This window comes from Bidens hawaiensis, unplaced genomic scaffold, assembly GCF_021521415.1.
Source record: "Bidens hawaiensis isolate Kalapana, Puna unplaced genomic scaffold, B.hawaiensis_p1.1 tig00003015_1, whole genome shotgun sequence".
NCBI classification, from domain to species: domain Eukaryota; kingdom Viridiplantae; phylum Streptophyta; class Magnoliopsida; order Asterales; family Asteraceae; genus Bidens; species Bidens hawaiensis.
Genome location: NW_027491162.1, coordinates 2,495,652 through 2,523,423, shown reverse-complemented (window position 1 = coordinate 2,523,423; position 27,772 = coordinate 2,495,652). Strand labels below are relative to the sequence as shown.

General features: G+C 32.7%; 1 long non-coding RNA gene across 3 annotated transcripts; it reads right to left on the bottom strand.

Annotated features, from left to right (window-relative positions):
- Window positions 1-1,212: 1,212 nt before the first annotated feature.
- On the bottom strand, window positions 1,213-5,237 carry LOC143622050 (uncharacterized). 3 transcript variants are annotated; one of them, XR_013151626.1, is made up of 5 exons: window positions 4,320-5,237; window positions 4,144-4,266; window positions 1,667-1,721; window positions 1,512-1,579; window positions 1,213-1,349 (listed from the first exon to the last, which is right to left on the bottom strand). It is a non-coding gene; the product is annotated as an uncharacterized LOC143622050 (long non-coding RNA). The 3 variants fall into 3 exon arrangements; XR_013151625.1 differs by having other exon boundaries at window positions 1,512-1,721; window positions 4,320-4,452; window positions 4,542-5,237; XR_013151624.1 differs by having other exon boundaries at window positions 1,512-1,721.
- Between the last annotated feature and the right edge of the window lie 22,535 nt (window positions 5,238-27,772).

Sequence of the window (27,772 nt, the reverse complement as noted above, 5' to 3'; positions counted from 1 at the left end):
GGACTCCAAACTTCCTACCCGCGCCTCCATGTTCACCCCACGGTTCTCAATGGCGAACACATAGGCGTTGTATGACTGATCGTCTCATCCTTGTTTGTGTTCTACCGCACCGAGACGGTTTATGAGATCATGGATGATGATCTCATATGCCGCCACCCTACCTTTGAGGGAGGTGATACGGTCGCTATTTGTGGGGCCTTACACTATCACCGGCTCCTGTGAGGGGTGGGGTCATGATGAAGGTGTTCGCCTCGTAGTCAGCTCGGGTTCGTTTTTGAGAGTACACCCTAAGGGGTGCAGCCCTCGAACTCGAACCAGGATGACCCAGGGCGATCACGGGTCGGAACACAATCGGGGACGCCGGTGCCCACTCATCACTAGTCTCAGAATCTGTCAATATCACGTGTGGTGGCGCCATCTGAAAAACATATTAAACAAGGTTAGTAATACTTAATCATATATTTTACCTTCCATCTTCGCGAGACGAGAAAAGAGCGTGCGTTTGAATATACGGTTATAGTTAAGAAAATCTTAAATTTTCTAATTCTCTATAAAAAATGGCTCTGATACCAACTTCTATCACACCCGAAAACCTTAACCAAGGCAGCGGAAGACTTTAACTAATTTATTCGGGCCGCGACAGATGCCGATTGCCAATTATAATAGAGCGAAGATATTTATCAATAAAATTTTAACTTTTATTTAATAAGAATATTTATTACATGATCAGAGTTTTTACACGTGCTACCGCATGGTTTATTAAAATTCCGGTTTCTACATTATTCAAACACACGTCCAACGCTCTATTTTCCTTGTCGCCTCGAAGCCATCACTTACCTGAAAAGCATATTAAATAAACGTCAATACGAATGTTGGTGAGTTCTCTTTATTGAAAATAGTATATATATATATAGTTGTATATATATATTTACATATATATATACTAGTAGAAGTGCCCGCGCGTTGCAGCGGGTACACAAAGAGGATTCGGTTGGTAGCGATTTGCCGATTTTGTACGAAAAAAATAAGAAAGTTACATAACATTAGCAAAAAAAATAATAAATTCAACACAATTACGAATAACACCCTTTTCTTGCATATATTAATATCAGTAGCAACAAGCCAACAACATTCCAACCTATATATCAATTATATTTGTTTATAGAATTTGAAATGCACACTAAGTAAACTACAAAAAAAAAAATTGGATGTCACCAAAAGGGCTTTTACATAGTTTTGGAGCTTGTGGGCACATCACCGTTGTCTCAAGTATCTAAGTTGAGTTGACTCCAACTTAATTTGTTTATCATCTCAAAGTCTTTACTGAATCCAAGCATAGTAACAACCAGCTGCACGAAAATGTCTTATAACGTAAGAAAGATGGAAGGGCTGAAAACTTAATGTAACTTGATTTAGATAGAACTCATGACATATGAATATTAACGGGAAGTTGTATGAAAGCATAAATCTTCAAATCATCTTAGGACATAAAATGGCAATATGAAACTTACCCGGTTTCTGTTTGTCGAAAGAAGAGAACAACCACTCCAAATCCTACCACAAGTGAGATTTTCATTGCCTGAACAAAAATTCAAGATTTAAGTTGGGAACAAAACACGTTACTTTTTTTGAATATTTTACAAATACTAAATAAAAAATATTAGACCTGTCCGAACGATCCATTAGAAGCCTCCGTGTCTGCGCTTTTTGAGATTTCGGTTCTTCACCCTGAAATACATTTTCACAAACACAAAGACCAAGAAAAAGGTACAAACTTTATATGTCAAAATATACGGTTATAGGTTACAATTTCAATTATATAGAATTCCAGTGGTCAAATGGGTAAATATTAAATACTTTGCTAAATATGCAACAGTCTTATTTGGAAAAAAATCACAATTTTTCACTTAATGCATTTGAGATGTCATTTGACTTGGAAAACATGCACTGCAAAGGGAAAAAATGGTCAAATTAGTAAATAACAGTTACCCGTTTTTAACAATGGACAATTATTTGACGACAAATTAAAACAGAAACGTGGAAAATCTTTTCAGAAAGAAGGTGTACCTTGATTAGCAAAAAATATATTATTCAAAAGATTGTACCCGACCTGTTTTGACCCGTTAACCAACCCAACCCGCCCATTTCGACACAACAGGGATAAAGTCACTAACTTTATCAACTATCCTTTCTTGATGGCATTGTTCTTTCAATTGTTCTCTTGTCACCTTGGGCTTCGTTTGGATCATTTCGTTTTGAGTGCATATTCGTTTCCGCTGATTCTACAAAATCGTCATCAGATTCAACTTGATCTTCTTTTGTAATGATACTTGAAAGATCTTTCCTCAAATCACCCGTACTAAAAGAATTTCTGAGCCTGGTTGAACTTGATGCTTCTGATTTCTTGAGGTTGAACACGTTTGGACTCGAAGCTTTTGATTTTTTAGCATAGATGGTGTCATCGCATTAGTTTTTCATTTTTTTCAAAAACCATTTTGAACCGTCTGAAAAAGATACATTTCTAAAATGACTCGTTTCGATCCTAATGCATTTAGCTTTATAGATGTATTAACTGCAAGTCGTTTTAGCCCGAAGCAAGTTGATACATTTCTAAAATGACTCGCATTGTTCTAAATACATTTCTAAAATGAACTGAAGGCAGTCGGTATTTTATTTAAAGTTTAAACAGACTTGTGCTAAGGATAAGTTACTTTTATAAAAAACAAATTCAAAATGATACCATAAATCAAGAAAACTAAAACTAAACCAAAACTAAACCTAACGGATACAAAACCGAACTGAAAAAAAAATTATATAAAAACAGAGCTCGTTTACCCGAACCCGTACCGAGTCAAACCAAAATAACAGTTTCTTGAGTCGACCGGTTATGACAGAAATGTGAAGTGACCCAAACCCGACCATGGTTTAATACGATCTTTTGTCTAACCAAACCTAAATAAGACCAAAAACTGAATTTGAACAAACAAATAAACTGAAACGAACTGAAATGAGACTAAAAAATGAAACCCGAACCAGAAGAAAAAAACCAACTAAAAGCCAAACTTAAACATAACTAAAAAACGCAAAACCAAAAAAACTGCAACGAAAATAATCTTTATTGTAACAAAACCAAAACAAAAAATTTCATATATGTGTTTAAAATAACAACGCTCGTTTACCCAAACCCGTACCGAGTCAAACCAAAATAACAGTTTTTTGAGTCTACCGGTTATGACAGAAATGTGTAGTGACCCGAACCCGACCATGGTTTAATACGATCTTTTGTCTAACCAAACATAAATGAGACCAAAAACTGAATTTGAACAAACAAATAAACTGAAACGAACTGAATTGAGACTAAAAAATGAAACCTGGACCAGAAGCAAAAATCAAGTAAAAGCCAAACTGAAACAAAACTAAAAAACGCAAAACCAAAAAAACTGCAACGAAAATAATCTTTATTGTAACAAAACCATAAAAAGTTAAACCAAAACAAAAATTTTCCTATATGTGTTTATAATAACAGAGCTCGTTTACCCGAACCCGTACCGAGTCAAACCAAAATAACAGTTTTTTGAGTCGACCGGTCATGACAAAAATGTGTAGTGACCCGAACCCGACCATGGTTTAATACGATCTTTTGTCTAACCAAACCTAAATGAGACCAAAAACTGAATTTGAACAAACAAATAAACTGAAACGAACTAAAATGAGACTAAAAAATGAAACCCAAACCAGAAGCAAAAACCAAATAAAAGCCAAACTGAAACAAAACTAAAAAACGCAAAACCAAAAAAACTGCAACGAAAATAATCTTTATTGTAACAAATCCATAAAAAGTTAAACCAAAACAAACATTTTCCTATATGTGTTTATAATAACAGAGCTCGTTTACCCGAACCCGTACCGAGTCAAACCAAGATAACAGTTTTTTGAGTCAACCGGTTATGACAGAAATGTGTAGTGACTCGAACCCGACCGTGGTTTTAATACGATCTTTTGTCTAACCAAACCGAATTTGAACAACCAAATAAACTGAAACGAACTGAAAAAAGACTAAAAATGAAACCTGATTGACAAACTAAGCATTAATCAAAGTGAAATTTGACAAAGAAAACAACAATAGGCGTACAAAAGCTAAACATACATGCAATCAAATATGTTTGTGAAGCATAATCCATGTTTGTGACTACCATCTTCAGATCCTTGAAGGTCTTTAGAAACATAATCCATGTTTGTTTATTAAGAAACAATATCGTGCAGACTCTGCACCAAAAAAGGAAAACTATCATATAGTTCATATTAAAACAATTCAATACCTGCAAAATTCTTTGAATGAAAGGAACAAGCTTTGACATAAGAAGTTTCACAACCCTCATGAAAAAAGTCAACTTGCTCTACTGCTCAATTTCACATTTGAATGGTGTATACCCCGATCATCAAGAAACGCAACTAAGACCAAAGGTATATATTAACTGTTTTCTATCAAAACGGATTCTCAGTAAAATTGTCAAATTTGGCTAAGAACCAATGGTACTTACCATTGGTATGTTTTCCATTAGCCATCATCATGATGTCCTTTCTGAATTTCTCTTCTTCCTTCTTGTTCAATTTAATGATAAAATAGAGATGACCAATTCACCTATAAATAACAACCGTAATAATCAATATTAAAGAACCAACAAAGACCAAATTATCACCTAAACACTTGATCAATCTACAAGAATACAAAATCTTCCCTACCGGTTATCTTTGCAGTAGCTTAAATTCAAAGCAGTTCACCTTAATGAACATAAATTCAATTTTTATCTTTGTAGAAAATCCAAAACCAAAACATAATTCCATAAAAACCTTTCATCATTTGTGCCTAATCAACCCGAAATTACAGTGACCAATATCCAGATATATTGAAATACAATACCTACAAAATATGAACCCTAGATATCTGCAACAGATTGAGAAACAAGATTCAATAAAATTAGAATAAAACCCATACCTACGAAAATTAAAGAGATTCTGGCTGCAGAAAACAGAAGAAAAGAAAAGGAATTTCGTATACGGTTGGGATTGAGAGCACGGAATGGATGGGCTGGATCTAGTTTAGGGTTTAGTAGAGATGAGTTTGACGATTGAATGGAAGGGTAAAACGGGTAGCTAAAACATTTAATCGAAATTTGTTGTCATTCAATAGAATAGACTGTCAGTTGACATTCTTAATCGTCACCGGTGGCCGGAGAAGTAGATAAACGCCGATGGTAATAAATTCAACGGGCGTCTGAGAGAGAGAAAAGAAAGAACGTGAAAGGTTGCCAACATGTATTATAATTATAATGTAATATAGCTACTTACGTGTGTGTATATATATATATATTATAATAAAAAGTAAGGCAATAGAAATTTCCATTCAAGTCATCATAACAATATTATATCAATTTATTGAGAAATATACTAAACGAGTACATATAAATTCTCACAATACAATGGTTCAACGACCATTTGTTATCAATTATTACCATAAGCAACGGTGGTAATATTTTCTTACCGTTCTTTTAACATGGTAATTATATCTTTAAAATTTATAATAAAACATAGCATTTTATCTTTTAAACAAATCGTACTGTTGTAGACTAGCAAGGAATACAACAAGTGTATGACTATCAAAATTGATAACTCGATACCTACCATACTCAAAATATTCTCACTTTTAACCCAACGCGATTGGAAGTGGAGGCCGTCACCCCAATAGATATACTAATATTTATGTGCCCTTATTAATTTGGTTAACAGTTATTTAACCAATTGTTGACTCATCCCACTTTTTACACGGTTTATAAAATAATACGCTTAATAAAAAATCAATAGAATTAGTAGAAAGAATATGCTTTTACCTCAAAACACAATAAAAACATTTCAAAAACGAGGGGTCGATAGAGAAACTCACGGTTGAAGCTGTTCGCTCCAAAAATTGCGTGTCCTATATTAGTACACGTTTTGTTAATAAAACTTGGTTTGAGTTTCAGTTTATAAAATCTTTTATTGGTTAATCCTAGTCTAATGTCCACACGAACACATAAGCAAATAAATTCCTACCAAGTTAACGAGTACAAATAGTTCGGGTTTCGTTAACTTTGTCTTAATAACTAAATTAATTAATAAATAAAGTAAATATATAAATATAATAAAATATAATATAATATTAAAGTTTCAGTAGCTGGAAAGTTTTAAGAAAATATTAAATTATTATTTTTAATGAATCTTGTTGGTTTCGCGTTTAAAGAAATGAATCGTTCGACTTTTCGTATAAAATATAGCTTTTAAATCTTGATAAATTCTTGTTACATATACATTAGTTAACTTTTAGAAGTTATTTTACAAAAATATGTTATTTTTCATTTTCGTTAATATTTTCTTAAAATAGCAACTCTTAACGTTTTCGTGTCGGTTTTCACGACACGAACCGTTTAGGGTCAAGTTTTGTTATCTTGTCTTTTCTCATATATTAACTTACGTTATAGATGAGTATTTTACGACTTTAGGGGCTGTTTTAAAACAGTCCCTAACCGTTGTGTCGGTTTACTTTTAAAAGCCGATTTTTCGACTGTTAAAGTTACCGACAAGTAAAATAAGCCAAGTAAGTCCACACCAATTATCCTATGAACTAAATATACACATTATAACACATAATTCGTTCTTATTTACAGATTTTATCACATGGTTTCATATAACACATTTAAATAAATTTTAAGCTTCTAATTCATAACTTAAGTTTATTAATAATGTCACTAATCAAGCTTATCATTTCATATATGAACAAACGTCATATTAAGACTTAAAAATACAGGTTTCAACCTATTATTATGATTATCACAACAAGCCAAATTAATAGTTTAGAACTATATTCTTTATTCCTATTTGGAATGTTCTAACATGTGTGTGTAATCATGTAAGTCCTTTTTAAGAATCAATTCAACAACTTTGTGAGTATTCCTATTATTATCATCAAATCATCAAGTTATTCTAATTATCAAATCATCAAGTCATTTAAACCATCAAATCATTAGTTCATGCATTTCATCATTTTTATGAATTTTGTAAGTGTTTAATCAACAAAGTTTCCTATTATAGTAACTTTTAATTTTTGATAATCTTATCTAATTCAATCTGTCCAATAATTATTAAGTGGGAATCTTGTTTATCTCATTCAACTAGTTTGACATAATTTCATGCATCCTATTGTTCTATTCAAGTTTTGATCTTTCAATATTTAAGTTTTCAAAGTTTGTATATCTAGCAAGTAAGTGACAATTGATTCATATGCTAATCCAATCTATACTTTACCAATGCATCTTATCTTATGCAATTCATTATATATCAAACACATATATGCTAATTATTCATATCATAATCAAAGATTCAACTTTTCTTTCAACAAAGTTTCCTTATTTGGTAATTTAATAATTTTAGTATTATCTTTCAAGTATTATCTTTCAAACTATTAGTTTTGATTATTCAAAAAATATACATCCTATCCATTTTCACTTAACATCAATCCATATCACTTTCAATATTTCATTAATTCACCAAAATCATCAATTAATCCAAGAAATTCGAAAATCCCCAATTTACAACCATGAACAAGTTCTTGCCAATTTCCATTTTAATACTAGCAATTCAATGATTCATGTACATATCATCAATCCTATTGATCAATAACTAAACAAAATCCATCCTAACATCAAACTCAAACATCAATTTCATCCATGATTACACCTAAATATCAAGTATTCCAACAATGCTTATAATCAATCTTAACAATCAAAGTATGAACTTCAAGATGAATGTACGCATGTGTAAGTGGGTTCAATCCTTCCTCTCACACACATATACATACACACGGGTCACATACACACACATCAACATCCATAATTTTAAATCTTTAAGCTTAATTTCAACTCAAGAACACCTAATTTAACATATTAACCCTAGAAGTTAACTCATAAACATGACTTACTTTTGTTCTTGAAGATTTTAGGATGAAGATGAAAATGTGATGGTTGTGGGTGTGATGATCATTCCTCCTAATCCTCTTCCTAGTTGCTAATCTCCATTGTTCTTGATCAAATCTTGAGTTATGAGTGTGTGTTTGTGATTTGAATTTGAATGTGGGTGTTTGTGAAATGTGTGTGTGTGTGTCGTGATATAGAGAGAAATAGGGAGGGAGTAGGGTGAGTGAGTAAGCTAATAGAGATTATGTGGCTTAAACAAGATACTTACAACACATAATGGCTAGATTAGGATGGTAATGATTGGTGATGTGAGTTGGTGAATAGGGATTGAGAGAAAAAGGAGGTGGGGTGGTGAGGTGTCAAGGTGAGCCGACCCAGGGGGGGTGAAGGGGTTGAGTTATAACATAATTAACTTGGTTAATCGATTTAACGTATTGCAAGTTTTAGATAATCAATCGGATCCAGTTTTTAATAACTTTTGTCATACTTTGAACGAAATCAAATTCCTGACAGTATGGACTATAAAACTATTTTTTTGAAAATAGTTTGTGTCGGGTCCTGTACTTGCTTTCGCTTACTTATTTCTCAGTTTTTGCGATTTGAGCCTTCAAAAATTATGTTTGTACATTATCTCTAATGTTTTAACATATATTTTAAATCTTTGGGGGCCATTTAGTCATATTAATGATTTATTCATTTTCTAGCCCGTTGCCCAAGGTTGTTTCACAAAATGCTCGTTACGTGTTAAAATTTGGTTTTTTTGTTGACTTTGAAAGATTTTGGATCTTAATAAAAGAGAATTTTATTCATCCAATGATATTATGATGCTAATCATGATTACGTTAGTGATAAATTTTGCCGAGTGTTACAATGGTGGATGCAAATTCCATATCAAGTGGTTACGCTTATTGCTCTACATGCTCTATGATGGTTATTAAGGTAAGGATACTTTTTATTATTTTCATTTTTATTATCATGTCTAATTATTATTATTATTATTATTATTATTGTTTATTTTGCATAAAGAATGTGTTATATACAATGCAGTCATGAAGAGGGATGTGAAACTTGTGCCATGCATAGACTTCGCCCGCTTAGGGGTACTTTGGGCATTCTTAATATAGCCTGAAAATATCATATTGCGATCAACTTTATATCAAAAGTCATGGATATTGTTGATTAGTGTTATAAAGAAACCAATAAGAGACTTTTCTTGTTTTAGTTAGCTGAAAAACGGTTCATGGTGGTTCTTACAAAAGATCCTTACAACCGATGTTAGTTAACATGGCACAAAATGTATCTATGTGAGTGTCAAAATTCATTTTTGCTTTTGTTAGTTTGTTACAAATTCATTTAATTTTGGATTTTGTGTTGAAATTTTTAGACAAAGGGGTTTAGGCTAATTAACTTTTTTAGTTTGGATTATGCAATTTAATATTTCTTGATCAATAGTATACTGTAGAAGTTTTGGAATAATATCACGAGAGAACTGATAAGCTAACAAAAATCGAGTGCTTTGTAGTAAATTGTTACCGTCGCATCGCGTGGGTTTCGTACTACACATGTGTATAATTTCATTTAATCTATAGTTACGTAATGTATACATATGTATATCATCATTTACCTTCAATTGTACATGTGTATAAAAAAACATGTATGTACATATGTGTATAATTTAGCTAAACCGAGACGTTTTTTTTTTATGAAACCGAGATAATAACTAAGAATTTTGGTTTTTTACATTTTTAATTTTTGCATTTTTTTTGTTTTATGATTTTTATTTTATTTTTAATTTTGGGTTTTTTATGGTCTAAAATAGTTCTCACATGATCCCAACTGTTATTTATGTTTCGATCAAACCCTTTATGATACAGTTCACAATTAGTGTTTATATCCGCAACAAATTCTAAACACGAGTTCATGGACAACTAAAATATCACTCAAGGCATGCCTTCACCGTATGTTGGGTTCTCGTTGACATAAATTTTTAATAGAACCCTATGAGATTTTTCATGATCACATCACACATGTATCTTTTTTATTGTGCCAAATCTTCAACTTCGATTGCGACAACGACAACGACAAGCTTAGCAAGAAATTCAATCCGACTAAAATCGGATGACTCGGGGTTATATGATGATGATGGTCGAAGAATAACTTACGTTTCACTGTGCTGAGGAGTATAGTCGGAAAAATATGAGCAGACCAGTAGAAAAATGAAGGGACAATTTCATATACACCCTTACAAATATTGAAAATATCAGATATACACATGCAAGACTAAAAATATCATATATGGCCTTACAAAGTTATTAATATATTATGTATACACAATTCATTAAAAACAATTTAATAAATCACCATATTATCTTAGTTCGATTAGATGCGATAAAAAGGTTTACAACATAGACCGTTCTGCGATAAACCTTCGAATGATTAGCAATTTTGAAAAATTGACAACAAACGATTTGGTTGTCGTCATAGAAGAGACACGTCGATCAAAATTAAAATAATAACATAATGTATAAACACATTGTGTGTCAATGTGGGACTAGTCCACTTAGTAGAGGCATGTGCCTCTTAAAATGGAGGTCTCACGTTCAAACCTAGACAAAAACAAGTAATATTGGTGTAGGGTAGAGTAGGAATTTGGATGTTCAATAAATAAATAAAAAACACATTATGTAATGGAAAATGGTAGATGGTCTCTTTGTATAAAACATTGGCATATATGAAAGTTTTAATTATAACCGTAAAATAGTCATTTATTAAATTTTTATTAATGAATGGGGGGGGGGGGTATATATGATACTCTAAGAATTTTGTAACGACACATATGATATATTAATTATTTTGTATGGACATACATGATATTTTAATTATTTTGTAAGAGTATACATGATATTTTAAGTTTTTTCTTTGGTATATATATGATATTTCTAATGTTTATAAATGTATATACGAAATTAATCCTAAAAAATATTAGTGTAAAAAATCGTTAAATGAATGGACAACTCTTTTTTACAGTTCCATAACGTTTAAAACTCGGATTCGTTCGAGAGCTGGCGAACCCAACCTTCATCCCGATGAACTCAAAGTGGCATTCCAAAAGTACCCGAGTGTAGCCTGTCGTGAACTCGACCTGCTCCCCGGCCATCGTAAATGAAATATTGATCAGTGAATTTGTAAAAAAAAATATGTATTATTGTATTTGTTTTCTTTTCTGTCATCATTTATGTTCTGTCTGCATTTGTTGCTTTTAGAGGTGCGGGCTGGTCTTTGAAACCAACCAAGACAAGAAACTGTTATAACCACTACAAGTGTGCGGCTCAAATACAAACAAATAATACAAGCACATCTAAGAGCATTCTCAACCCATTCTCTAAAGTTGTCAAACTCATATAATTTACGGTAAATTTTAAGAAAACCATCAAAATCACATCTCCAATCCTTTCCCTATTATATGGATGAGTTATATGGCAACTAAAGTAAATCCCTAAATATAGGGACTCATTTTTTATCCATACCATATAATATATCATATATCTCCCAATCACCATTTAATATATAATAAGACAAAAGAGAAAAATAATAAAGAATTAATTTATGGATATGAATAAGGAATAGAATGTGGAAGAATTTTGAAAAATGATAGATAAATTTATGAAATGGTGTTTTTTAGCTAAATTATAGGGAAAATATAAGGAATGGGATGTGAATGCTCTAAAACCGAGTCATATTATTAAAATAAAAAAGTATTTATTCATTTATTTTGTTCAACCAAATGGTTCATTAAGGGGCTTCAAACCTAATTTTTCAAGTTCACTAATGGTATGGACTGTTTTTATCTTGTATTATAGAAAACTATTATGGATATAATTCGGTAGGATCTTTCTACACATTGAAACGACTTCTATTTTTTAAGTTTTATTGTAAACTGTATTAATTATAAATATAGATGATGCATTCATTTTGGCAAATAGAAAATTTACAATTTTCATGATTCTATCGAAAAATGTCATTATTTTTATGGTATGACTTGAAGAGGGACATCATGAAATAATTTGCATTGACAGCTCTACATAGAAGACAATATATTAATGTGTGACTTTTACAAACTCATGGACATGTATGTTTTCATATAAACTAAGACATTCCCTGGTCAGACACTTGTTTAGGATCCACACAGTTTTTGAGGGTATCACACAGGATATGGCAGGCGACACAAAGATAATATATGAGTGTGATACAAATTCAATATGTTGGGGAAGAGATGCAACAAATTACATGATTCATGATACTCTCTTAGAATGTATGGGTCCCACTTGTTTGATATTGTTGTTCGTAAGGGTACTATTATCTGTTTGAAAATTGATATGTGGATAAGAAATTTGTTTTTCAACATATATAACTGACTATAGAGAATCGATGACTCCATAGACGTTTATAATGATGTATCATAGCCCTAACTGTTACACCTTGACTTATGTTCTACAAACAAGTAGGTATTTTCTCTCAAGGTGCACACACATACTTTATTCAAGTTGGTTAAAAAACACTACATAGAAGAATGAGTTTGCTTGATTCCTTACAAACAAGTAGGTATTTGTGTTGTGATTTGTTTTTCATGTTCTTGTAAATTAGAATTATGGGAAAAACCTAGTATCCAAATCTTGATAAAACAATTTAATCATGTTAAAATTCAATGACTGATCATGTTGATTTTGGATTGTTGGTAGTTTGATATTATTAATGATATCCTATTTTTGATATGATTATGGTAGGAACCCTAATCTTAAAATGAAATGGTTTTATTTGTTAGCGATCATAGTTTGATCAAGATGAGAAACATATATATATAGGGGAAGGATCAAGAGAGAACTCCTTTTTAGGGAGAGAACTAAAGAACTTGTAGAAACCCGCCATGGATCTAGCCCACCGATACATCGATTATACAATACGAACATGAATACTTTAAATACGGTTTTATTGATAAATAATGAATAATTACATAATAAGTTATGGAGAGGATATTAACTTAGATCTAGGATCTTACACCTCTCATATGTGTGATCATCCATAATTATGAGCATGGAATCACCTATTTATAGGCCACATGCTCCATTCGTTAAGTTAAGCGTAATTCGTTATGCCTCCGTAACGAATTAGACTCCATTCGTCAACATTCCATGACAAATGGTGTTAACTTAGCGAACCAGCCCTCATTCGTTATGCTTTCATAACAAATGGGCTTATACCTTAATGAACTAGCCTAGTCTATAACGAATGGACCTCATTCGCTATACAATCCATAGCGAATGGGCCATTTACAGTAAATATACATTAAATACAAAGACTAGACAACCTATAAGTTATTCGATTGCTACGGACACCAATTTCGTGCACTAACAGACACCCCCTTTTCCGTAGCTATCGCATAATTTAATCTTGAATACTTTAACCGCAAATCACCAGTCACAAATCGTGCACTAACAGAACTCTTAAGTGGAGGGCTATTTTTGTAAAATTGCATTCCTAATACGTCTCAACACATCCTATGACTTCCCCTGTGCGCCTCCCCCTTTGTGATGCAGATGCAAAACCCTAAGATCACTGAAGACCCTAACTCTCTTCAATCAGCAATTCACCCTTATATTCTTCGCCATAATACCTAATCCATGTTTATTGCGTATGACGAAGATCGATTGCATACGTCTTTGATTTTGTATCGATTTCAAGTGTGTGATTTCAAGCTAATTTCATGGTGATCGAAGGTATTATGCTCCAAGAATTAAGTCTCGTTTGTTCATGATTGTTTAATGTTTTTAATCGTATTCATTGTTATCTATTCAGTTTGTAATACATCTGAAATCTTCAGAACAGTATACATGTGTTGAACAACAAATTGACATCTTAATCCACAAGTAATACATATATGTAATACAACGTTTTACGTACTGCATATATGCAATACAAAATAGTACACATTAACACATACTTTTTCACGATTAAAGCAACAATTTTTATGCATATGTGTGATGTCAAGGAATCAGATGTTTTCCACTCAGTTGGATGAGCTTTCCACTCAATTGGATTAAGGGTAAGGGATTCACTTTGTTATAAAAATTTGGTTACATTGTTTTTAGTTTTTCTTCTAATGTTTTTGAATGATTTACATTTGACTTCAGATGCTTTTTTCTACTACCTTCTGCCTTTGTAGATTAAGTTGCGGTTTGTTAGTACATATTTAGTTTAATTATTATTATAGATATGTCATATTTGATGGTGCCTATGGATTTTTAAGTTGCTTTTTTACCATGTTTAGTTTTGCAGCTAGTGGCAGGGCAGGGGTTGGTGCTGTTATGCACAAAGTTCTGAAAATAGTACTTTAACCCTGTTATAGCTTGTAAAAACTTGAAGGGTTGACCCCTTAAAATTCTGTAATATTGAAATACAACTATGGATGAAGTTAGTGTTTACCCATTCTAGCATCACTTTACCTTGTCAATAATTTGCTTCAGTTGATTTTCATTCCTTAATCCGACACTATTAATATTTCTGATTCCAACTTTGTGTTTTTGAGTTCGTGTATTTGGCTGTACTACATCTTTGCATATGTGGATGCTCCACGGTATTAGATACTCGAAAACTGAATATTATCAGCACCAGTGTGTTATACCGCATAATTCTCAAGAAAATTTATGTGTTCTTACCTTTAAGGATGAACTTAAATCTCCTACCACCATGTCACACCTTGTTTGTTATTTGGTTAGAATGTTAATATCGCATCACAGTTTACAATAACTCTGCACAAGTTAAGCGAGATCTAGTGGGCTACTTTCATCTTACTTGGTGCAGGTTGCACAACAACATAACTTAATCCTTCGTAAGTTTGATTATCTCAACATTTTACATGTTTCATACTTGTATTGACTGTTCTTACTTTCTTACACTGTGTTTGACTTGGTTAATAGTTATGATCACGTTCTTCATACTCCTATTCTAGGCTGGATGACGGCCATAGTAAATTAGTAAGTCCTTGTTCTTTTCATCTTTTTCCTTTATAAAACACATGTGTCGAAAAAACAATTTACTCCTTTAGAAATGATGACTTTTTAGTGGGAGTTTGGGCACTTTAGACATTTTGACTAACTTTTTACTTTTGATTCATAGCTAGTCAAAACACTTTTAAAATCTACATTATTACATGGTTTTAAACTAGATACACACAAACTTGTTGGTTTTATTTATTTTTTTAAGAATCAATCAGGGTACCTTAAGAGTCGGGTAAAGATGGAACTGGTTCAGGGTAGGTTCAAGTTTTCGATTCGGTTTTGGCCAATTTTTTTATTGAGTTTTGGTCGGTTCAGTTGTGGCTTTTGACTTAGTAAAGATGGAACCAGTCATAATGATTCTGGTTTCGAATTCATTCTCTCTAAGGAACTGAACCAACAGTTTAGGAAGTGCCAGATTTGGTTTAGGGACTCGGATCCGGGATTTTGTGCACCTCTAGGCTCTAGGTTAAACTCAACACCTATTTCGGATACAAATGGGTTTCAATTTTCATATATGAAAAGGTGGGCTAATGAAATTATCTAGCTGCATCTATTTATTTGAATTGAGGAGCAACAAATTTGTATGGCCCAAATATTTGTTAAAACTGTAAGCATGTAAGGGAAAAATGTGGGCCTAATAACAGTATTTCACATATGCAATACTCAAAACTCGGTATTAGATATATGTAATACCATGTATTACTTTTATATGACAATGTAATACTGCGTATCAGAGTATTTCGTTTATTGTTATTATTACAAATATGTAATACTACCAGTATTACACATATGCAATACTAACAATATTACACTTATGTAATACTCTGTATGACATGTTATTACTCGTTTGTAATACTTAGTTATCTCTTAATAATCCATTAACTCGTGATTAATTAACTAAACTTTCGAGTTTATGATCTAATAATTGTTTTTTGTTATGTATTCTTTCATAGACTTATGCTACTTGACATAGTGGAACATGTAATGGGTTGTCAGATGGACTTGTAATAGTGGGCTCATGAATAGGACTATGCAACGGGTATGGTTGTATATGATATAAATATTTTAATATATTAATTTAGATTATAGTATATATTCACATATACTTTTGTGCAACTTTTAATCTGTCTAACTGTCTCCTTTTAGCTTCGTTTTCTAAAGTGCCTATTTAAGATAAACCACCAACCAAGTCTGATCATTCTTTGGTAATGGGTCGGAATCCGCTGCCGTAAATATTAATTTAACTGTTTTTAATTAGAGAGACAAAAAAAGCATTTGAATTTTGAGCATTTTAGTAATAATTAATTTATGATATAATTTTAGCATTGATAGATACTTATATTTAGGTTAGTTTTTAGTAAAATCAAAATGTATAAGTGTTTTTCGTTTGTGGATGCTTTATGAAAAAAAAACACCCGTGGTTTAACTAAAACAAAGAAAACAGGTCACCTGCATCGGAACACGCCAGCAACAAGACATGGTATTACACGTCATGCAACCGGTGCAAGTATAAAGCATTTAGAACAAAGGGTGATACATTTGACAAAGGAAAGCACATAAGCATAAGGAAAGATTTGAAGGTACAAAGTGGAGGATAATTCATTCCGAGACAAACGTACCCAGAAATCAGACACTTGAGAAAAAAAATATTAACTTGAAGAAATAAGCAAGATATAGACGCGGTTGATTTGTCGGCGCTGACTACTTTTGTATGTTTAAGTATTTGTAATAGACCAATACATTGGATGATAAATGTTATGGTCATTATCTTCGTATTACATATATGTATTGTATGTTTGTATTACTTATATATATCGATTGTTTACCTACAGTTCAAAAACTATATACGTGCATTTCATACTATACAACATTTGTCCAACATTATATGTTTGTATTACATATATGTAATACATGTTTGTATTGCATATATGTATTGCGCGTTTGGATCACATACATGTATTGGTTGTTTTATTTTCTTTTTAAACATTATATACGTGTACTCCATAATATACAAAATTCCTTAAACATTATATGTCTGTATTACATATATGTTTGTGTGGTTAAATTTCATATATGTACTGGATGTTTGTATTAAACGCATTTTAAACATTCTATTACCATTCCATAGACTATAATATACAACATGCGTTCAACATTATATGTTTGTATGCTTGTATTATATGTGGCGATGAATGTATTGCGTATATGTATCACTTGCATTTATGCACATATGATACGAGTTTTAACCGTAATAGTCGACTACAATATTCAAACATTAATTACAAACCCAAGTAAACATTCATATTCAAATTTAAATACAAGTTCTAACAACTTATGCAAAAATTCCATCATACACAACAACAATATAAACTACAAAAAATACACCCTTTAACTAGTCCCATAGAATATTCTAAATTGTTCAGTCTTTGTAATATCTTCATCAATGAAACCAAACTCGCAAACTCCATTCTTACACTTGAAACATTCCATGTGCCTCACATCATACACATCGCATTATGTGAAGATGTCATTTCCCTATTAAAATAAAGTAATGCATATATGTAATACGTTAGACAATAGCATTGCATATATGTAATACAACAGTCCGTATGTATTTATTAATCGATAACTATATATATGTAATACAATACCTCGGAACATTCCATATGCATCATAGCAATCAAACTACATTATGTGAAGATGTCATTTTCCTATTAAAGGTAATGCATATATGTAATACAACAAAAAATAGCATTGCATATATGTAACACAACATAGTCCATATGCATTTAGTAGCTGATAAGTGCATATATATAATACAATACCTTGAAACATTACACATGCCTCTTAGCAAACACACCGCAATTCGTGAAGTTTTTAATGGCCTATCAAACAAAAATATAGATAACTATTGCATATGTGTAATATAACATATTGCATATACACGTAGCATATAAAATAATGCATATATATATAATAAAACATACCACATATGAATTTAATACACAAGCACTGTATACATGTATTACAATAGACAACATATGTATATAATAGGTAAGTGATGCATATGTGCAATATAACTATATATGTACTTGATAGATAAGTGATGCATCGAATATGCACTACATATATGTAATACCTGACAAATCATGTAAATATGACTAAAAGATGTTAATAATGCGTAAAATGGGTTCGTGTATTCCCATTGTTCAAGGATGCACATTTATGCCATACATTAGTTCTAGTACCCATTTTCGCTTTCTCACAAGCAATTCATCGAACACTTGGTGTGCAAGCTTAAAAACATAGAAAACTTACTTAATTTGTGTTGTTCATAACCAGCCATCTCATGTGTTTTGACAACATGTTATTAGTCACATTACTTAATAAATAGTTTTCATTTACAATCAATGTACAAATTAATGTTTGGCGATGGTATACTGTTATTGGATTAGAAAAAAAAACAAAAACAGAGCCTATCAAACGTGATACCTTCTGTTTACGCTTGATTGGTGTATAATACACCAAATCGAAACTGATAATATGTGAAATTAACAATACAGCCGCTTACCTGTTAGTATCTTCAGATTAGTGCTTGATTTTATACTTGATTTGAATAAACTGGACGATCGATCGACGAAAATTGAAACCCTAGATCAGTGATGGGAGCTCTGAGTGAATGAGAAGAAGGAAGAAAGAACGAATGTAATTTTTGTCCATTCCAATATTACCCTTCCTCATTAAAAAAACCCAACAACTTTTAGTTTCCTCTTTCCTTTTTTTTAGCCTTTAATATAATAAAATCTATGGTGTTATAATGAGTTCTCTAGTTCTCTTTAATAGGAGTTCTCTATAGATCCCACCCCTATATATATATATATATATATATATATATATAGGGATGAGTTATTGTACAATAATGATTTATCGTACATTACGTACGCGACACTCCTGATCATCGATTTTAATTTCACGCGGTGGCAGTTTGGTAAATAACCCAAACAGTAGTTCACGATCAAATTCATCAATTTAAAATCGATTCCGATCCAAATTCAGGACTCCTTAATCTATCTCATTCAATTTCTAAACTCTAATCACAACTTACGGTATGAAATCTCAAAAGTCAAAAACCAAAATTGAAATAGAACGTCACTGAACATTAAAAATCTTCAAATTGATCAAAAATTGTTGATTTAATCAATTGAATTGATGTGCAAGAGGATTTAGAATCATCAATCGATTATGAAATTGCAGAATAATACACTTAATTGAGCTATGATTAGGGTTCATGTTTAAACGTTCTGCACAAAACTTTAAACGTTCTGGACTTTTTGTACAGAACTTCTAAACTTTTTGTTTAGAACTTCTAAATTTTTTTGTCTAGAACTTCTAAAGTAAAAAAGTTTAGACCAAAATGAACACCGAAAATGAACAAAAAGTTTAAACCTTGGGTAAGTGTCTTCCATAAAGAACTGCTTGGTCAAACGGTCAACGACATCAAATATCTCAAAAGTTTCTTTAAAACTTTGAAATTGTTTCACAAAGACAAACTTTCTGATCCCGAGCACACCATATTTCCCTTTACGAGCACGCTAGTACATAGCCATGCTTGCGAGTAGGAAGTGTGCTAGAGAGTAAAAAGTTTAAACGTTCAACTAATACGTTCTGACCATAACTACAAATTTAAAAGTTCTGACCAAAATGAACACTAAAAATGAACAAAAAGTTTAAACGTTCAACAAATCTTTAAACGTTCTAATACGTTCAAGTTTGTTCAATACAAAAACTTTAGAAGTTCTAACAAAAAAATTTAAACGTTCAAATACGTTCAGGCTTAAAACTTTAAACGTTAAGTTAAAACCCATCACTCAAAACTTAAAATTGATCAACTGAAACTTCAAATTGATGATTAATTGGATCAATTTCAAATTTTAATTGATCAATTAGTTCATCAATTTCAATTGATCAATTTGATCAACTAACCTGTGAACAAGTCGTGAAAGAGGAAGATGGTGTACGGTGGATGGTGGGCGATGGACAGACTGGCTCGCCGTTGTTGTTGTTGACTGGCCATGGTGTAGGTGGACGGAATCGATCAGAGCAGTGGTGGAGGAAGACTGGCTCACCGTTGTTTTTACTCACTATTCTGATCGAAAAACCCTATATCGATCGAATAATCCATAGCCTCGTGTACGTAATGTATGATAAAGGATTTTCGTATTATATATATATATATATATATATATATATATATATATAAGATCCTAAAAGAACCATTTGAAAATTGAAAACTTTAAAAACTATTTGGACCACTAAAAAACCTCTAAAAAAATATTTTTAAAAAATTATAAAACAAAAATTTTAAAAAGTAAAAAACCCAAAATTATTATATTTCATTCCGGTTAAAAAAAAACTTCGTATTATACACATGTGTATAATTTCATTTAATCTCTAGTTGCGTAATGTACACATGTACATTATCATATACTTTAAATTGTACATATGCGTATAAAAACATGTATGTACATATTATACATATATGTATAATTTAGCTAAACCGAGACATTTTTTTATTAAACCGGATGATAAATAAGAATTTTGGTTTTTTTAATTTTTGCGTTGTTTTTTGTTTTATGATTTTTTTATATTTGGATTTTTGTGGTCCAAAATGGTTCTCAAGTTCTCAATTTCAAAATAGTTCTCACATGATCTCAGTTATACACACACACACACACACACACTAGTGTGAGTGCCCGCGCGTTGCAGCGGGGACGCCATGGGGTCGTATGAGGGTTTTATCGATGACGTATTTCTGTTGGATAAGTCAAATGAAGATTCAAGAACCGGATAAGTTACGAAGATTTATTTGTTATTTAGTTACAAAAATAATATTAATGAACCGCTAACTTACTTAATACCATAAACTTTATTAATAGTAAAACTAATTGAAAGTGTTATCACTCGCGCGTTGCGATGAAGCAAGTCAAATGCATTACATGTTTGGATAATTTTTAATGTGTTAAATTTAAAGATTTAACTAAAAAGTAAGTGAGTCAGACCAGGTAAAGAGACATCCATGATCCATACGAAAAAAAATCTGCGAAACTGATGAATATATTTTAAATATATGTATGTATATAAGAATATTTTTTAAGTATATCCAAGTAAGAAAATTAAAAGGAAAGCACATGTTGTGGCAGAGACGTGGGTCGTTAAAGATTGGTTCGTTTTTGCCAAATTTATTGTCTTCATAAACAAATTTACGTCAAAGAAAATATGACACAAAGTGTATTGAGGCCTCTCCTTTTTAATAGCATACTCAAATTCAATCAAATCATTTTTAACATTGTATTAAAAGAATAAAAACCTCCTTGAAGATTAAAATAGTTAGATAAAAATCCAAAATCATTCCAAATTACACCTTGCAATAAAGCAATCACAAGAGAAATCACGTAACATACACCCACTCAACTACCATTCACTAGTGCCCGTTTATAACTTGATGAATATTTTCGATATATGGCAATGGAAAAGTCACGCATGACATACGTTGTGATTTGTGATATTGGAAAATTTACTTTTGATAGAATGAAATAATGCCTACAAAAAACCAGTAAACGATTTACATATTAGATATAGAGATCATTATACTTGATAAATTGCAAAGTTACAAATGTAGTAACATACCATATCTATTATTTTCTCAATTACGATCATGTAAGAAGATATGACAAGCATTCTAAGTGTGCAGTCAAAGAGGACGTCCTGTGATGTGCTAAAAGTAGTCAAATAATTATTAACTAAAATTATACTAATCACTAAGTAATACTCTAGACCCTTAAACTATTAACCGGCAAGTAAACCGATCGACTCTAGTACAGCTAAGTAAGTCCGGATATCGAACCCACGAGACTCTTTAAATTACGAAACTAGCAAATTAGACTCAACTACAAGACACGACCATTTATTAATAATATTTTAGAGGGAATTTAAACTAATTATTAAAACTTAATAATAATTAACTAACGATTACTTTAATTAACTAATAATAAACAAATAATAAAATAATAAAACCTAACCCTAATTATTATAATAATAATAAAACATAATCGTTACTACTTAAACTAATTAATTAATAATAATAACCTTAACCCTAATTTAATATAGCTAATAAACAATTAAGAAAACTTGGATTGATTGAGATGATGACGATAACTACCCAGGCCGGAATCCCCAAAGTTACGGTTATTAATTGAATGAAAACTCACATTATGGAACTGAGATCATAAAATAGACCCTTGACAGAAAACCCGAACAGAACCCTTGAACTTCAAGAAGACGTCTATGGATTTCTAACAAGTTTTAAAACTCGTCAGTTTTATATTAAACTTCCTTACGGTTATTAATGGCTTATGTCTAAGTATCTTTTATGACGAAAACCTACTTTACAGCGCGGAAATCAAAGATAGCAAAGTAGACTCAATTAATTTAATATACTAAGCTGACAATCAAACATAGACAGACTCCTTACGAAGACTAAATCTAGCAATCCCGACAAGCAAAGATCTATCAATAGCCTATCACCTTACATCTTTTTAGACTAGCAGCTCACTTTTATCTGTTAAATTGATTTTATTGTTTCTATGATTTTAATGCATATTAATCACAAACTTGTCAAGAACACACAGTAAATGACCTAACAAAACCCTATCCTATGAAACAATCAACAAGGGCAATGTGAAACAATAAATTCAATTAAAAAAAACCAAGCAATCAAACGCATCAATTAAATCAAAACTCAACAGTTTACTTAGAACATAAAATTCATAACGAAACGAAATCCAAATAAAATCAAACCGAACAATGGTTCATCACAACCTAGGTAGTTTATGAACTTTAGCCTAGCATCTTAAAGTCTAAATCAAACAAAACAAATAATAATGAAAACATGGTGAAAATATAAATAATGGGGAATCGAAGATGATAAAACCCGTAAACTTCAAATGTGAACGTGTAGCCCTTCACAGGCTGTCTTCTTGCCTTCTAAATCACCACGAAACTCGAAAGATAGCTCTAAGAACTCCCAATTTTGTCTGGTGGCTTCAGGTTATGTTCAGGTTTAAGTTAAAGATGTTTCAAATACCCAAAACAAGGCCCAACTAAAAGAAAAAACGAATTAAAGTCCATCCAGCTACCCCTAGGCGCCGCGCGACGTGCTCCATAAAAGGGCCGGTCAGACCGCCCCGGTCTGACCGGTTCTCTATTCTAGCACCTTCCTGACGCGTTCCGGATCTCCGTTTTAGCTCGTTTTTCGCCCTTTTTAATCACGATCAAATCCCAGAACCTACAAAACATAAAAATGTTAGTAGTATACAAATCTCAACTAAAAACGAACAAAAACAATTAAAATATTAAATAAAATATACACGGGAAACATAAAATTTAGCATTATATCAAATACTCCCACACTTATTCTTTTTTTGTCCCTGAAAAAGTTTGATGCAGTTGGATCAGAATACAAAAATTACAGTATAACAAACATATAGGTTAATTTTTAAGGCTCAGAATAACGCAAAAACCGCGATCACCGATATTGTTGTCCACTTAAACCCATGCCTTAATCTTTACAGGGACAAATATGACCCAACAATAATAGTACCCAGTGGTTTACACAATTAAGACCCTCTTATTTTCAGCTTTTACCGGACCAGACCACCCCAACTTGACTTAAACTTCAAAATTAGCATAATTAAAACTTTTTTGTTGCTCTATTTTTTATGAATAGTTAAGACAATCAAGGGTATTGTTTATCCACCTAAGCTTAAGCATCAAAGTCTACAAAGCAGCAATTAGATATGATTAAGGTTCAATTAATTTATAGCTAGTGTTCCCCACAACATGACATACCCCCGTTATCAAGCAATACACCAAACCATTACCATGGGTGAGTATGCAAAATTTCATCTGTAGGGCTTATATGTGGCGTGTCCCTTGTGGTCTGTTTCTTAATGGTAATGAGACGCGAGCAAGGGGACCCCACATGGCCAACAGCGTGGATGATCAAGTCTGTAATGAATTTGTACTTTTGTACTTTTTGTGATCATGTTTAAAGACTTAGGTGGCAGAAAACTGCGGGGTTTGCTCTTTTTTAGCTTTTATTTTAAATAGTCACAACCCCATATGGAATTGGGAATACCCAGATGAATAGTCGGCATACAGACCCATGGTCTCCGGACCCGGGGCATCCCACCAATACAAGATTTAAGGTTATAAAACCATACGCCAATGATGTGTAAAACACTAAAGCTAGCAGTTTAAAATTTATATCACAGGCTACACTGCATACTCTAACGTTAAAACTACCCAAGCATCATATGATAACGTATTCAATTTTTTTAAACTTTTCAAACTTTATAATATTTCCACTTTTTCATACCAAGAATTGAGGCATGAGTATGGCTGACCTTTCATTACTTATTTTCTACGGACAAAACGCTTTACCCACAAGAGATTTCCGACCCGTTTTATCAAATTGCCCTATCATTTTCAAGGCTGAGCCTACCGACACATTCCAAGTTAAGTGCGTTTTCTTTTATTTATCTCATATTATTAGTAGTTTGAAAAATCAATTTCCGACAAATATCATCATCTCCCACATTCACGCAACAAAAACTAGACTCGAGGGACATTTTTAAAATTTTTTTTCCATTTTTTATATTTATTTATTTTTTAAAAATAAGTACGAAAACGAAAACAAAACTAAAATTATTTGAAACACTTGTGTCCCATCCCCACACTTAAATTTTGCATTGTCCTCAATGCGGGCACGGGAAACACGACTCGAAAAAATTAAAACAAAAGCTAAAAATTATAAAAATAAAAAGCAAAAACCTAAAAAGATAAATTCAAAGACATAAAAATAAAAACAGAAAAACAGAAAAACAAAATACAATAGAAATGACTTAGCTGGTAATATACTCAATGTGCCAGTCAATGTGCCAGTCTATTTCCATGGGTGCTCTCCTCACCGGCTGCTCAACATGAAATGGTAACTCATTCTCTCTTTCTGAACGGACACGACCATTCCTCTTGACAAACCTAAGTAACATCAAACATAAAATCTAAAAAAAATAAAGGTTACTTATAAGTTTTCAGACGTCCACCAACTTCCAACCCGCCAACCCAACCAAATAGTCTAAAATAATATCCGTACAGAGCAAATAAAAACAAAAACATCATAAAAAAATAAAAAAATATCACAAAACTTAAACTCCCATGCTAGCTCGTCAAGTCATGATCAATCCTCGTCTTCTTCCTCCTCCGACTCCTGCTCAAGAATGTGGTATGGCTCAGCATTATTAAATTCTGGATGACCCAGCCCATAAAAATGCACTCCATGACCATACCCCGAATCACCCGGGGCACTCGACCCACTCGGACCCGCAACATCCGGCTGTCGAAGAAAAGCATGCAACTCAATCCTCAGTGCAGTCATCATATATCTCATGTGCTCATCCGGCCTTCTCTAGTTCGCCTCTATCAACCTTTGATGTTCTTGAATAATCTGCATCAAACCATCCCGCCCGTCACATACCCCCTGATCTGATCAAAATCGAACTCCATCCGGTCATATAGTGAATCCAAAGTAAAATCCTCGGGGCGAGGCTCTCTGACCAGGAACTGAGCACCCGGTTTCTCTGATCTGTGAAGCGGCCTCTGGTGATGTGTCGGTAATCCGGCTCTCATCGCCGCAGCACCCGCGGTCCTCGACGGTGGATGAATCTGTGGGCCCATCTTAACATCCTCCCACGCTAACGGGTCAGACCCCTTCAAAATTCCCGCATTTCTTAAATCCTTAACCTCCAAAAACTCTCTTCCGGCTCTCAATCTCATAATTTCCGCTTTAACCCTATCAAACACACCCAAATTTCTAGCAATATGTGTAATGTATGGGCCCATATCCAACTTTGACCTATTTTTGGTTCCCCCACATCTCTTCCGATGAAACGACCACGCCAAAAGACTCGCGTAACTAATAGGAACCTGATCAACCATCGCCAGCAAGCAAAAAATATCCAACCGGTTTACTTTATTGTCGCCCGAACCATGACCAATCAAAGTATTAACCAAAACCCGGTGAATAAACCGAAGCACGGGATCTCGAATATCCGAAGCCACATTCGATCCCGAAAATGAACAAATAGAAATTTTGTTCCAAAAAGTAGCCAACTCGTCCTGACCGAAACTCACATCTTGCTTATTCATAAAAGCGCCCCGAATACCTGTCAGAAAACTCGGCTATCTCACCTCCTCATCCGTATAAAAACCGCTTGCTACCGCAAACTGTGCGATAGTCATATTATACAACTGCCTTCCTAAAGAAAACGACACCACATTTGACAGAGCAAAATTACCATATTTGTATTTAAACGTGCTCAGAAACTCTAGTGTCAGCTCGTGGTATTGCGGTTCATTTAAATCTAACATGACCAAAAATTTCGGGCCCAATAACTCTTCAATACGCCTCCTTTGACCAACCGAATCTACTAAATCCCAATTAATCGTCTTGAACGTGAGAAGACCTGAATTTATTAACTTACATAATTGATCATACTCTTGTGAATCTACGTCGAACTTAAGTAATGAACTTTTCTTAAGGGTTGGAGCTCTTCTAAACATAATCGGTCCGGGTTGATACTCGATCACCCGAGTCCTCGGCTCCATGAAGATAACCGGTTCCGGCTCGCCTCGTGGTCTCGCGACCGATCCTTGTTTTCGCTTCCCCGCTTCTTTTGATATCTAAACACATTTAAACAAGCAAACAAACATGGGAGTAAGTAAATAAACTAAAAAGAATAAAAACAGAATATTTTTTTAATCTTCGGATTTTTAAATTTTTTTTTAATCAAAACTGAAAATAAAATAAATTTGGAATTCCCGGTTACATAAAAATTAAGTGCGAGTGGTTTAAATATTTACTAAAAAGCTAACGGAAAACCAACTTGTTATGGACTTTTACTAGTGTATAAACCCGAAAACAATCATACTGACTCAACAAACATCACCTCCTCCCGGCACTTTAATTGTCTCAATTAAACCCAAGTGCCAACAACCCGCAAAATTGAGTCGAAAACGAGCGTAAAACCACACTTTTGGTAAAATATATATTTGCATAAAAATGGTTTTTCGGCTCGTTTTTAACTACTAAAACATCAAAGTTCAACATCTTAAACTAAATTCCAATGCTAGATAAACTTGTTGTAATCCCAAACTGACAACCCGACCGCAACCAAAAATAAAGTTTCAACATATTCTAACCTAAACAACCGCACCCAAAAACTCAACGAAACTGCCAGCCCGTACCAACCCGCACCCAATAACGAACCTAAAAAACTAGCTTGAACAAATTTTAACAATAAAGTTAGTAAAACCTAAGTTAAAACTAACATTAGAATGTACAAGGATTACAAGAAATCTCACCTTGTAGAAGTGTAAAACCCGGATGAACTTGCAAAAAGTTAAACACTAAAGTGTGTGCAAGTGAGAGATTTGGTGAGTATTGGTTAAAGTTAATGATGGGTTATGGTGTTAGGGTGATAGGAAAGTGATAATGAGTTTTAATTTGGTGAATAATGATGAAAAATTGAAGATTTTGGTGAAGAGGGAGTGAGGTCGCGGCTTGGGTTTCAAAGGGGGGAAGAGGATTTTTTT